Source organism: Oncorhynchus tshawytscha, linkage group LG28 (genome assembly GCF_018296145.1).
Source record: "Oncorhynchus tshawytscha isolate Ot180627B linkage group LG28, Otsh_v2.0, whole genome shotgun sequence".
Classification (NCBI taxonomy): domain Eukaryota; kingdom Metazoa; phylum Chordata; class Actinopteri; order Salmoniformes; family Salmonidae; genus Oncorhynchus; species Oncorhynchus tshawytscha.
Window position 1 is genome coordinate 34,769,939 of NC_056456.1, and position 13,524 is coordinate 34,783,462.

The 13,524-nt window shown below is 46.0% G+C and overlaps 1 protein-coding gene across 1 annotated transcript in view; it reads right to left on the minus strand.

The window, feature by feature from the left end:
• LOC112227157 (cAMP-specific 3',5'-cyclic phosphodiesterase 4B) overlaps positions 1–13,524 on the minus strand; it is a 123,062-nt gene that overhangs the window by 27,851 nt on the left and 81,687 nt on the right. The gene's annotated exons all lie outside the window — the stretch shown is intronic.

Here is a 13,524-nt window from a genome sequence, read left to right on the forward strand (position 1 = left end):
GTTGTAACACACACTGGTTTGTCCCGTTGGGTCCAATCGGTTCCATATGTGAAGCCTTCAAATAGAAGAAATAACATTCAAAGGCAGAGTAGTCTTTTGGGTGCGTACTGAAAGCCAGGGAATGGGGACTCTGTTCTGCAACATTCTCAGCAACTAAAGAGTCCCCATTCCCTATGCTATTTCTGTGGGAGTCCCTGATCTCCACTTTGAAGGCTTCACATATGGAACCGATTGGACCCAACGGGACAAACCAGTGTGTGTTACAGCGACTTGCAACAATTACTCTGATAAAAGCACATGAAAGAGCTTTGACGTCACAGCGACGGCACCATCATGTCACCTATAAACTGGTGTGATGTCAAAAAAGCGCAGCCATGAAATCGGAATTCCCCCTAAAAAAAAAACAAGTGAGTTCCTGCAGAGGCAGCTATGCTTGCTCTACCTCTTTCATGGAGACTGGACTACACCCATGTATAACAGGGGTGGTTAGGCCAACTACTGTATGCTTGATGAGTATCCTCGTCTAAGACTTGAAGACGAGGATACTACTGTATGCTTGAAGAGTCTTATGGCATGAATGAGACGTGGGTTTGAATCCTGGTCGGTCTTACACAGGTGTGGCAGTGGCGGACCAGAGTGAAATGTGCCACAGCTTCATCAAAAGGTGATGTGCAACCTTGACTAAGATCTGAAGACTTTTGTTAGATCCCCAAGCTGAGCAAGAAACGTGCAACAGCTTCATCAAAGGGGAGACTTCATAAGGGGGGGTGTTGCTGAAACCCGACAAGTACCACAAAGCAGCTGTCTGGCCGGAGCGGTCGGGGTCGGCGAGACGTGCCAAGATGCAACCACATCCTGCCTTTTCCCTCTACGGAAGATGTATAAAGATATTAGAGGGTTTCATTGTGCATTTGGTCCACCAACATCAAAGACCACTGACTGAATCATCTAAACTGCCTTTTATGTGATTCCCTTCATAGGATAAATAAGTGGCGGTCGGTTGGTTCATTCTGTTCACATACAGGAGTTATTAGGGAAGTGTTCATGACAGTCACCTGACCACGACAAACTCTGGTAGGTGAATTACTTGGTGCCCAGAGTATTTCAGAGTCAGGTCATGTGGTCAGGAAAAGCATCATTTACAGGAAAGGTAAATTGGGATGAAAGCAGAACTGAGCATTTGGCAAAAGACTTGTTTCGTGTTTGCAAAATGTGCTGAACAATATAGTTTTATGAGTCATCGCTACAACTCCCGTACGGGTTTGGGAGAGACAAAGGTCGAAAGCCACGCTTCCTTCGAAACACAACCCAACCAAGCCGCACTGCTTCTTAACACAGCGCGGATCCAACCCGGAAGCCAGCCGCACCAATGTGCTGCGATGCAGTGCACTAGACCACTGCGCCACCCAGGAGGCCTCTGCGATGCAGTGCACTAGACCACTGCGCCACCCGGGAGGCCTATGCGATGCAGTGCACTAGACCACTGCGCCACCCGGGAGGCCTATGTGATGAGGTTTTGACACAAAATGTTTCACTTCTTGTAATAAGGACTTGTAGTGTTTGAACTGAACCAAGAACAGAAAGGACCCTAATATTACTTTATTTTAAATGCACAGCTATTATGGGTCAGGAGATATTTCACAATGTCAACAGTCAACGGTGGTATGGATGACGCATTTCTGGGTTCTGAAAATGAACTCAGAGAGACAGATCGCAACATACTTTTCCAGATGACAGGCCTTTTTTTTCAGGCAGACTGAGGTTTTCTTTTATTCGCAGCCAGACACAGTCGGTCTTAATGCTTCGGCCATATGCTGGGAGCCTGGGAGGACAACAGGCCTCAGTGTGGACTCAGCCCGCTGTCCTCTCTCTCAGTCCTCTCTCCTCTCCATCACGCTCTCTTGTTTCCTCTCTTCGGCCCACAAACCAGCCTCTGTCAGAGACCCATCAGTAGCACCCACTAAATCAAATCTAACTTTATTTATAGAGCACATGTCTTACACAGGATTCATTTCAAAGTCCTTAACAAATCAAATAATAAAAGGTGAGACATAACACACAATACGTCTCCTAAATTAAACAAATTAAAACTGTAAAAATAATATAAAATAACAGTGAACCTGAGAGACGCATTAAAATAAAATAAAAACTAGGGCAGGCCTGGGCATCCACCCCCATAGCCCACCTCCGTCCACCAGCCACCTCACACTGCCCCTTTCTCTCGCCTTAAACCCCCCTAGACCAAACTGAGTGAATGAAGCTAACTGGAGGGCTGGCCATTGTGATCTTATAAATCAGTTTTATGTAATTAACGGGCTCCCGAGTGGCACAGCGGTCTAAGGCACTGCATCTCGGTGCTAGAGGTTGTCACTACAGACACCCTGGTTAGATTTCAGGCTGCATCACAGCGGTCTAAGACACTGCATCTCAGTGAGGAGTCAGTGAGGAGTCACTACAGACACCCTGGTTAGATTCCAGGCTGCATCACAGCGGTCTAAGGCACTGCATCTCAGTGCTAGAGGTCGTCACTACAGACACCCTGGTTAGATTCCAGGCTGCATAGATTCCTTAACTGACTTACCTAGTTAAATTATATGGGCCACGCTATGTTCCAGTTCATTTACAGGTCAGTGCAGTAGCCATTCACCAAAACGCAGTAAAGGTACTATAACATTGGGCTGGGAGTTTTTCCTGTTCAGGTCATGTGCTCAGGAAAGAACTCTGAGCCCTGAGTGACTATATCACATAAACAAGCATTTGACTTCTGAGAAAAAAGAGCTTATAGTAAAAGCTAATAAATATTAACTGGAGAGCCTTGAAGTTTAAATCTATTGCCTTTGTATAGGGCGGCTGGATACCAATGTTTAAAAAAAACTAAGCAATCAATTATTAATGTTATATATGTATACACTCACCGGACAGTTTATTAGGTACACCCATCTAGTACCGGGTTGGATCCCTTTGTCTCCAGAACAACCTGAATTCTTCAGAGAATTCTACAAGGTGTCGGAAACGTTCCACAGGGATGTTGGTCCATGCTGACACGATGGCATCACGCAGTTGCTGCAGATTGGACGGCGGTACACTCATGCTGCAAACAGCCCGTCCCATTTCATCCCAAAGATGCTCCATTGGGTTGAGGTCTGGGCACTGACCAGGCCACTCAAGTAAACTGAACTCGCTGTCATGTTCCAGGTATGTTCCACTCCTTAATTGTCCAGTGTTGGTGATCGTGTGCCCTCTGAAGCAGCTTCTTCTTGTTTTTAGCTGATAGGAGTGGAACCCAGTGTGATCGTCTGCTGCAAAAGCCCATCTGTGACAAGGACCGAAGAGTTGTGCATTCTGAGATGTCGTTCTGCACACCACTGTTGTACTGGGCCATTATATGTCTGTTAGCTTCCACATGATTCTTGCCATGTCTTTTGTTTGTTGCACCATTCTCACCGTAGACACTATCGTGCTTGAAAAGCCCAGGCAGGCGGTTTCTGAGATACTGGATCCGGTGCGCCTGGCACCGCTGATCATGCCACACTCAAAGTGACTTAGGTCACTGGTTTTGCCCATTCTAGCGTTCAACCTAACAGTAACTGAATGCCTCGATGCCTGCTTTATACAGCAAGCCACAGCCAATGACTTACAGTCTGTAAGAGCGATTCAAATGGTTCACTCCTACAGACAGTGAGTCACGTGGTCGTGGCTTGCTGTATAAAGCAGGCAGACGGCATTCAGTTACTGTTGGATTGAACATTAGAAATTGGCTGAAACGGCCGGCCTCCTGGGCTTTTCACGTAGAACAGTGTCTAGGGTTTACAGAGAATGGTGAAACAAACAAAAAACATCCAGTCAGCGGCAGTCCTGTGGGTGAAAACAGCTCGTTGATGAGAGGTGAACAACAAGAATCATGCAGCTAACAGGCGGTCCACAAACAGGCAAATAACGGCTCAGTACAACAGTGGTGTGCAGAACGATATCTCAGAACGCACAACTCGTCGGCTCTTGTCACGGATGGACTATTGCAGCAGACGACCACACCAGGTGCCACTCCTATCAACTAGAGACAAGAAGAAGCGGCTCAAGTGGGCACACCATCACCAACACTGGACAATTGAGGAAAAACATTACCTGGTCCGACGAATCCCGGTTCCTGTTGCGTCATGCTGATGGCAGAGTCAGGATCTAGCGTAAGCAGCATGAGTCCATGGCCCATCCTGCCTGGTGTCAACGGTACAGGCTGGTGGCAGTGGTGTAATGGTGTGGGGAATGTTTTCCTGGCACACTTTAGGTCCCTTGATACCAATTGTGCAATGGTTCCACACCCCGAATAATTCAGTCTGTTCAGGAGACAAAGAGGGGTTCGACCCGGTACTAGATATGGGTGTACCTAATAAACTGGCCACTGAGTGTATATTGTTCTATGTTATATTATTTCCATTGATGGTATATGTTTTGATTATTTCCTCCTTTGCATTTGGTTTTTCACCTTAACCATGACACTTAGAAGGAACACAAATTGGGTCTACGGGAGTCATGTTCAGTAGGCACAAAGCGGAGGAAAGTGAGTGAAACAGGGAGGTACTCTCTGAAACGTTGTTCCCAAATGAACACAACCCAGAGACTATGAAAGTACGTTTGGCTGGAAGAAAGTAAATGGTTCTGAAGTATCTGCAAGCTCACGTCTCCCCCCTCTCTCACAACAGAGGGAGTCACAAGCAGTCACACAAACACACTTCCCTTTGGTTGTTTGTGTTAGTCTGTCCTCCACACTTGGGCCTGATGGCCAGAGAGAGAGACAGAAAGAGACAGACAACAGCAAAACACCCCAGTTTCAAGACTGGGGTGTGGGTCAGCCTCCTGCCCAGAGAGACAGAGCATGTGGGCAAGGGAGACAGAGAGACAGAGAGAGAGAGAGAGAGAGCGTGTGGGCGAGGGAGAGAGAGGGAGACAGAGAGACAGAGAGAGAGAGAGAGAGACAGAGAGAGAGAGAGAGAGCGTGTGGGCGAGGGAGAGAGAGGGAGACAGAGAGACAGAGAGAGAGAGAGAGAGAGAGAGGGAGACAGAGAGAGAGAAAGAGCGTGTGGGTGAGAGAGAGAGGGAGAGCGTGTGGGCGAGAGAGAGAGAGAGAGAGAGGGAGAGCGTGTGGGTGAGAGAAAGAGAGAGAGAGACAAAGCGTGAGAGAGGGAGAGAGAGAGAGAGAGAGAGAGCGTGTGGGCGAGGGAGAGAGAGTGAGACAGAGAGACAGAGAGAGAGAGAGAGAGAGCGTGTGGGCGAGGGAGAGAGAGGGAGACAGAGAGACAGAGAGAGAGAGAGAGGGAGAGAGAGAGAGAGAGAGAGAGAGCGTGTGGGCGAGGGAGAGAGAGGGAGACAGAGAGACAGAGAGAGAGAGAGAGAGAGAGAGAGAGAGAGAGAGAGAGGAAAGAGCGTGTGGGTGAGAGAGAGAGGGAGAGCGTGTGGGCGAGAGAGAGAGAGAGAGGGAGAGCGTGTGGGTGAGAGAAAGAGAGAGAGAGACAAAGCGTGTGGGTGAGAGAGAGAGAGAGAGGGAGAGAAAGAGCGTGTGGGTGAGAGAGAGAGAGAGAGAGGGAGAGAGCGTGTGGACGAGAGAGAGAGAGGGAGAGCGTGTGGGCGAGAGAGAGAGAGGGAGAGCGTGTGGGCGAGAGAGAGAGGGAGAGCGTGTGGGCGAGAGAAAGAGAGAGAGGCCTCCACCTTCAGCCGGTTAGACTGATTTGTTCTAATAGAGACGTGAGGGGAAGACCTGTCCTGATCACCTAGGAATCATCCAGAAGGAGAGATGGATACACTAAAGTAATAAGCACCTTCACCTACAACATTTATGTCAAGATGTGGACAGCCGATGAGTAGATTGGGGAAATTGACACAAATCCCCTCCACTGAATGCACAGTAAAACAAATATTTTTCTCACACTCATCATCAGTTCATCAACTGGCTTAATGGGGGAATTTGAGTTTACAAATGCGGCACAATTTCTTTAAACTATCAAAATAACAGTCGAGTCTGCTGAGTTTGACACCCTCCCCACCACAAATACACCTCAGGATCCCTGTCCTCTGGGCCCAATACAGAAACAACAGGGATTTGACATGAAGGATTAACTAACACTGGACGGGAGTCCTGTATAACGGACTGAAGAGTGAAGTCTTATGTGCTGTCAATGGACTCGACAGCACGCACGCACACACACACACACACGCACGCACGCACACGCGCACGCGCACACGCGCACACACACACGCACACACCCGCACGCACGCACACGCGCACGCGCGCACGCACACACACACACACGCACGCGCGCGCGCACGCACACACAAAATGAGGACATGCACAAATATGCCCAATTTAGGCACACTGTATATATACACATTTGAATGGCCTATAATTGCATATACTTGTCTGTAATTGCTTTAGTGACATCAAAGCAGAATTTGATGGAATAAACCACCCGGCTTCAGTAACCACTTTACATTCCGCAATAATTATCCTCTCATGACGTAGTTTACAATATCAAACAAAAGGTGGATGACCAATGTTTTGAGTGGGGCCCACACCCATGGGAAACTACGCAAACAGTCACATGTGTGTTTGGTTTCTGGGCTAGGAATGTGTATGTTAGTAATGTGTTGTCTTGTTGAGTTAACTCCTTTTACAGAGTCATGTGTGTTGTGTCTGAACAACTTTGGGAAAAGGCATACTGAGATAAACATTAAGCATACAGTAGAGGTAAGGGCCATCAACTAGATTCAGTCGTGGGCTGTATTTTTTCTTGAGCGGATGGTCAGGGAACATAATTACAAATCATTTGTAGACTGAAAACTGTGCGCAAGAAGCCCAAACAGATGTAATGTTTGACTAAAACATCATCATTTCAAACCTTCCATTTGTATATGATCACGTCTCCCTATTACATGTGGGAATACTTGGAACAGATTTACAAAATAAAAAATCTGATTTGCTGTTTGTTTTTTTGTTTTTAACAGTCTTTTATTTCCCCCAAAACAATAAGATTTTCTGGCCTCAGAAAACTTCGGGGGGGGCCAGGTTCAGGAACTCTGGTTTAGTCTGTCTGCACAGATGTAAACACACAGTCGCTTCCACTGTGCACAAAGAGTCTCACACTGAGGTCTTTCTGACACAGAAACATTCACATGTTCACGCACACGCACACACACACACACACACACACGCACACACACACACACGCGCACACACACACACGCACGCACGCACACACGCACACACACACACACACACACACACAAACACACACACACACACAACACGCACGCACACACACACACACAACACACACAAACACACACAAACACACACACACGCACACACACACACACACACACACAAACACACACACACACACACACACACAAACACAAAGTATGCACAAACATTCTACCCAACACCAGAGAAACGTTGAGCTTGAGTTTCATGCACATATCTTCGGTTACGACTTCCCCCATCAAACCCTACACAAATACAAACTCTTCAAGACACACACTCTGTTCCAAAGTCCACACTAGTACAATTAAGTAACTTATTGGGCATGCATTCTAAGTAGTATCTTTGTATGGCATTGGAAAGACAGAGAGACTGTATAAACATCCCTAAGGGTCCCATTCACACAGTCACTGGTACAGTAAACATTCATTTTCTAAGAGGCTGCTCAAAGGGCTTCAGTTAAAACAATCCCCTGTTAAGAAGATTAACAAACCAGCTTGCCACAATCCCAGCTCATGTTTTCAGACCCAACCACATATCCTTCAACTAGCTTACATGCCGTGATAGTATTCGACTAATGTCCCCACAAGAGAACCCTTTTTGGTTCCAGGTAGAACATTTTAGGTTCTAGATAGCACCTTTTTTTCTAAGAGTGTACCATTATCCAGACGGCTCTCGCTCTCTCTCTCTCTCTCTCTCTCTCTCAAAGAGACTACTGCCTAATCTAACAAAACACGGACGCAAAACAGGAAAACTCTGTTCTCCTTTTCCTGTCGATGAAATTCTATCGGCTTTGCCAAACAGAAGACAGACCTGGATAGCATAGTTCCTTCCTATTGACACGTTAGTTCATTGTTCTGGTTCAAATCAGTATTACAGTTTTTCTCAATTGCTAAAACACTAAAACCCATTGGCTGAACAAAGTTCTCAGTTGCCTGGACTCATTTAGCTAATTATGCAGTCTGTTGTCAATACCTTACACCATTTCACATGGTAAAACACAATTTGCAGATCTCACTTAGACTTTTCAGCAAAACTCTAAACACATTCTCATTCTCAAAACACATTCTGCACTCTAATGCACATGTCATCCATACTGGTAAACACAAATGGCAACAATCAAATACAAATAGAGAAGACATGTCATTGATTGAACACAACCACTCAAAATTGATTTAACCTGTTTCAAATGATGCGACACAACCAATATAAGCCAGTTCAGAGAGCAAACAGGTTGTTGAAGGTGGGAAGGAGAACGTCTGAGAATGGATACTGTAGTACAGTGCATTGTAGGCTGTATACTGTACAATGGATGAATTGTATGGCCCTGAACATTGTGCTTTCCATTTATTAACAGTACTGACTGCTCAATAGATGTTGACTGGTTGCAGGTTCATATCAACAAAAAACAAGAATTACAGTATCACAGAGACAAAGGACAACTTTGTGAGATGCAGGGTACAGTGCTGTAAAAATAGTGGTACAAGGAGGAGGAAGAACAGAAAACAAAATTGCAGTAATTTCTGATAAATTTTGAGCTACTATGATAGAACATGTTTTCATTCATCTAAAGACAATGACGGAATTGTATGTTTTGAACAATGTGTTTTCTATTTTTCGGTGTATTGTTTACTGACTGCTTGAGAGTGTATATCATTTTGATCACTTTGTTTATGATTATTTGAGAGCAGTGTTTGATTTTGAACACAGGTAAAACTGTTTTGAGGTGAATGTTTAATTTTGCGAGAGAAGTCAGAGGTTATGTAAATAGTGCTTGAAGATGAGGTTTTGTGTTTAATGTTTTCAGGAAATGGAGCAAGGTTTCAGAAATTGTGTTTTAGCAATTGAGAAAAACTGTAACAATGATTTGTTAGTAAAGTTGTCATCATTTGTTCAGTACCTACAAAGGTATTTAGGGTCAAGGTTTGGGGACGTAAAATGTACCACCTACTACAATTTTGGGAGAAGCATCAGTATGCTGAATTACAACCAGATAGGTTTGATGGTATCCTTCTAGTCTTAAACAGCATGGGTGGAATAATGTGTGTGTGTGTGTGTGCGTACGTCAAATATAAATCAAATACAATTTTATACACATAGTTAGCAGATTTTAATGCAAGTGTAGCGAAATGCTTGTGCTTCTAGTTCCGACCATGCAGTAATATCTAGCAAGTAATCTAACAATTTCACAACAACTACCTTATACACACAAGTGTAAAGGAATTAATAAGAATATGTACAAAACAATATATATGGATGAGCAATGGCCGAACGGCATAGGCAAGATGCAGTAGATGGTATAGAGTACAGTATATACATAAGAGATGAGTAATGTAGGGTATGTAAACATTATATAAAGTGGCATAGTTTAAAGTGGCTAGTGATCCATTTATTACATCCAATTGTTAATTATTAAAGTGGCTAGAGATGAGTCAGTATGTTGGCAGCAGCCACTCAATGTTAGTGATGGCTGTTTAACAGTCTGATGACCTTGAGATAGAAGCTGTTTTTCAGTCTCTCGGTCCCAGCTTTGATGCACCTGTACTGACCTCGCCTTCTGGATGGTAGCGGGGTGAACAGGCAGTGGCTCGGGTGGTTGTTGTCCTTGATGATCTTTTTTGGCCTTCCTGTGACATTGGGTGGTGTAGGTGTCCCGGAGAGCAGGTAGTTTTCCCCCGGTGATGCGTTGTGCAGACCTCACTACCCTCTGGAGAGCCTTACGGTTGTGGGCATAGCAGTTGTCGTACCAGGTGGTGATACAGCCCGACAGGATACTCTCGATTGTGCATCTATAAAAGTTTGTGAGTGTTTTTGGTGACAAGGCAAATTTCTTCAGCCTCCTGAGGTTGAAGAGGCGCTGTTGCGCCTTCTTCACCACGCTGTCTGTGTGGGTGGACCATTCAGTTTGTCCGTGATGTGTACAGCGAGGAACTTAAAACTTTCCACATTCTCCACTACTGTCCCGTCGATGTGGATAGGGCGGTGCTCCCTCTGCTGTTTCCTGAAGTCCACGATCATCTCCTTTGATTTGTTGACGTTGAGTGTGAGGTTATTTTTCTGACACCACACTCCGAGGGCCCTCACCTCCTCCCTGTAGGCCATCTCGTCGTTGTTGGTAATCAAGCCTACCACTGTAGTGTTGTCTGCAAACTTGATGATTGAGTTGGAGGTGTGCATGGCCACGCAGTCATGGGTGAACAGGGAGTACAGGAGAGGGCTGAGAACGCACCCTTGTAGGGTGTTGAGGATCAGCGGGGTGGAGATGTTGTTTCCTACCCTCACCACCTGGGGACGGCCCTTCAGGAAGTCTAGGACCCAGTTGCACAGGGCTGGGTTGAGACCCAGGGTCTCGAGCTTAATGACGAGTTTGGAGGGTACTATGGTGTTAAATGCTGAGCTGTAGTCGATGAACAGCATTCTTACATAGGTATTCCTATTGTCCAGATGGGTTAGGGCAGTGTGCAGTGTGATTGCGTCGTCTGTGGACGTATTGCGGCGGTAAGCAAATTGGAGTGGGTCTAGGGTGTCAGGTAGGGTGGAGGTGATATGATCCTTGACTAGTCTCTCAAAGCACTTCATGATGACGGAAGTGAGGGCACCGGGGTGATAGTCATTTAGCTCAGATACCTTAGCTTTCTTTGGAACTGGAACAACGGTGGCCCTCTTGAAGCATGTGGGAACAGCAGACTGGGATAAGGAATGATTGAATATGTCCGTAAACACACCAGCCAGCTGATCTGCGCATGCTCTGAGGACGCGGCTAGGGATGCTGTCTGGGCCGGCAGCCTTGCGAGGGTTAACATGTTTAAATGCTTTACTCACGTTGGCTGCGGTGAAGGAGAGCCCGCAGGTTTTGGTAGCGGGCCGTGTCGTTAGCACTGTATTGTCCTCAAAGCGAGCAAAGAAGTTGTTTAGTTCGTCTGGGAGCAGGACATCGTGGTCCACGACGGGGCTGGATTTCCTTTTGTAGTCGTGATTGACTGTAGACCCTGCCACATACCTCTCGTGTCTGAGCCGTTGAATTGCGACTCTACTTTGTCTCTATACTGACGCTTAGCTTGTTTGATTGCCTTGCGGAGGGAATAGCTATACTGTTTGTATTCGGTCTGATAAAAAGCAGTGGTCCGGGCTTTCAGGTTTGCACGAATGCTGCCATCAATCCACAGTTTCTGGTTGGAGAAGGTTTTAATAGTTGCTGTGGGTACAACATCACCGATGCACTTACTAATAAACTCGCTCACCGAATCAGCGTATTCATCAATGTTATTATTCAACATGATCGAAGCAATCTTGAAGAGTGGAATCTGATTGGTCGGACCAGCGTTGAACAGACCTGAGCACGGGCATTTCCTGTTTAAGTTTCTGTCTATAGGCTCGGAGCAACAAAATGGAGTCGTGGTAAGATTTTCCGAAAGGAGGGCGGTGCAGGGCTTTGTATGCGTCGCGGAAGTTAGAGTAACAATGGTCCAGGATTTTTCATCCCGGGAAGCGGATTTGATATGCTGATAAAATTTAGGGTGTCAGATTAGCCTTGTTAAAATCCCCAGCTACAATGAATGCAGCCTCAGGACATGTGGTTTCTAGCTTACATAGAGTCCAATGAAGTTCATTCAGGGCCATCGATGTGTCTGCTTGGGTGGGATATATACGGCTGTGATTATAATCGAGGAGAATTCTCTTGGTAGATAATGCGGTCGACATTTAATTTTAAGGAATTCTAGGTAAGGTGAGCAAAATGACTTGAGTTCCTGTATGTTGTTATGATCACACCACGTCTCGTTAATCACAAGGTATACACCCCGCCCTTCTTCTTACCAGAGAGATGTTTGTTTCTCTCGGTGCGATGCGTGAAGAAACCAGGTGGATGTACCGACTCCGATAGCATGTCTCGAGTGAGCCATGTTTCCGTGAAACAAAGAACATTACAATCTTTGTCCACCTTGTTGTCAAGAGACTGGACGTTTGCGAGTAGTAAACTCGGGAGCGGTGGGCGATGTGCCCGTCTACGGAGCCTGACCAGAAGACCGCTTCTTCTGCCCCTTCTGCAGTGCCGTTGTTTTGGGCCGCCGGCTGGGATCCGATCCATTGTCCTGGGTGGTGGACCAGACAGAGGATCCGCTTCTTTTGCCCCTTCTGCAGTGCCGTTGTTTTGGGCCGCCGGCTGGGATCCGATCCATTTTCCTGGGTGGTGGACCAGACAGAGGATCCGCTTCGTCGTATTCTTGGTCGTAATGTTGGTAAGTTGACGTTGCTCTTATATCCAAAGGTTCCTCCCGGCTGTATGTAATAAAATGTAAGATTTTCTGGGGTAACAATGTAAGAAATAATACATAAAGAAATAAATAATAATAATTGAAAAAAATAATGCATAGTTTCCTGAGAACGCGGCTGAGGCGACCATCTGTACCATCTGTACCATCACTCATTCATATATCCTTATGTACATATTCTTTATCCCCTTACACTGTGTATGACAGTAGTTTTTTTTGGAATTGTTAGTTAGATTACTTGCTCGTTATTACTGCATTGTCGGAACTAGAAGCACAAGCATTTTACACTCGCATTAACATCTGCTAACCATGTGTATGTGACAAATAAAATTTGATTTGATTTGATTTTTGATTTGATCTCTGTCGGCCATCCCTGTCGGCTCCGGCCGTCTCTGTCGGCTCCGGCCGTCTCTGTCGGCTCCGGCCGTCTCTGTCGGCTCCGGCCGTCTCTGTCGGAAGTTATACACCAAGCTTTCCATTTTGTATCTGTACAGTGTCTGTATCTTCATCATTGTGTTTACTTGTGGGTACTGCACCCTCCATTGGTTCGTTTCAGCATACCCTTTTCCACAGAGTTGGTGTGGGGGTATGTGTGCCTGCATCTGCGTGTGCACACGAGGGAAGTACAATTCAACACTCCTCAGAACTGTCTTATCTTGTATTTTTTCCTGAACGTCTACACATCTGTGGTGATAGGAAGTGCCGATGTGGGCCAGCCTGACGTCAATGGACCTGGACAGACCCACCAAACAGGAAACCAAAACATCCCCCTTTCGCTTCAGCACTTCTTCCTTCACCTTTCCATCCTCCAGCTGGGCAGAGAAACCGCTTCTCCTGTCTTTCACTTTTTCTCTTTTCAGACTTTCTATCTCATCTCTGATTGTGACATCAAGGCAAGGGAAGTTTTGTGTTGTTGTTTAGTCACTACGGTTCATTTTCTGTGATTATGACATTGCACCCTTCAGCTGTAAGGGGAGCAAACCTGGGTTCAAATAGTTTGTTTTC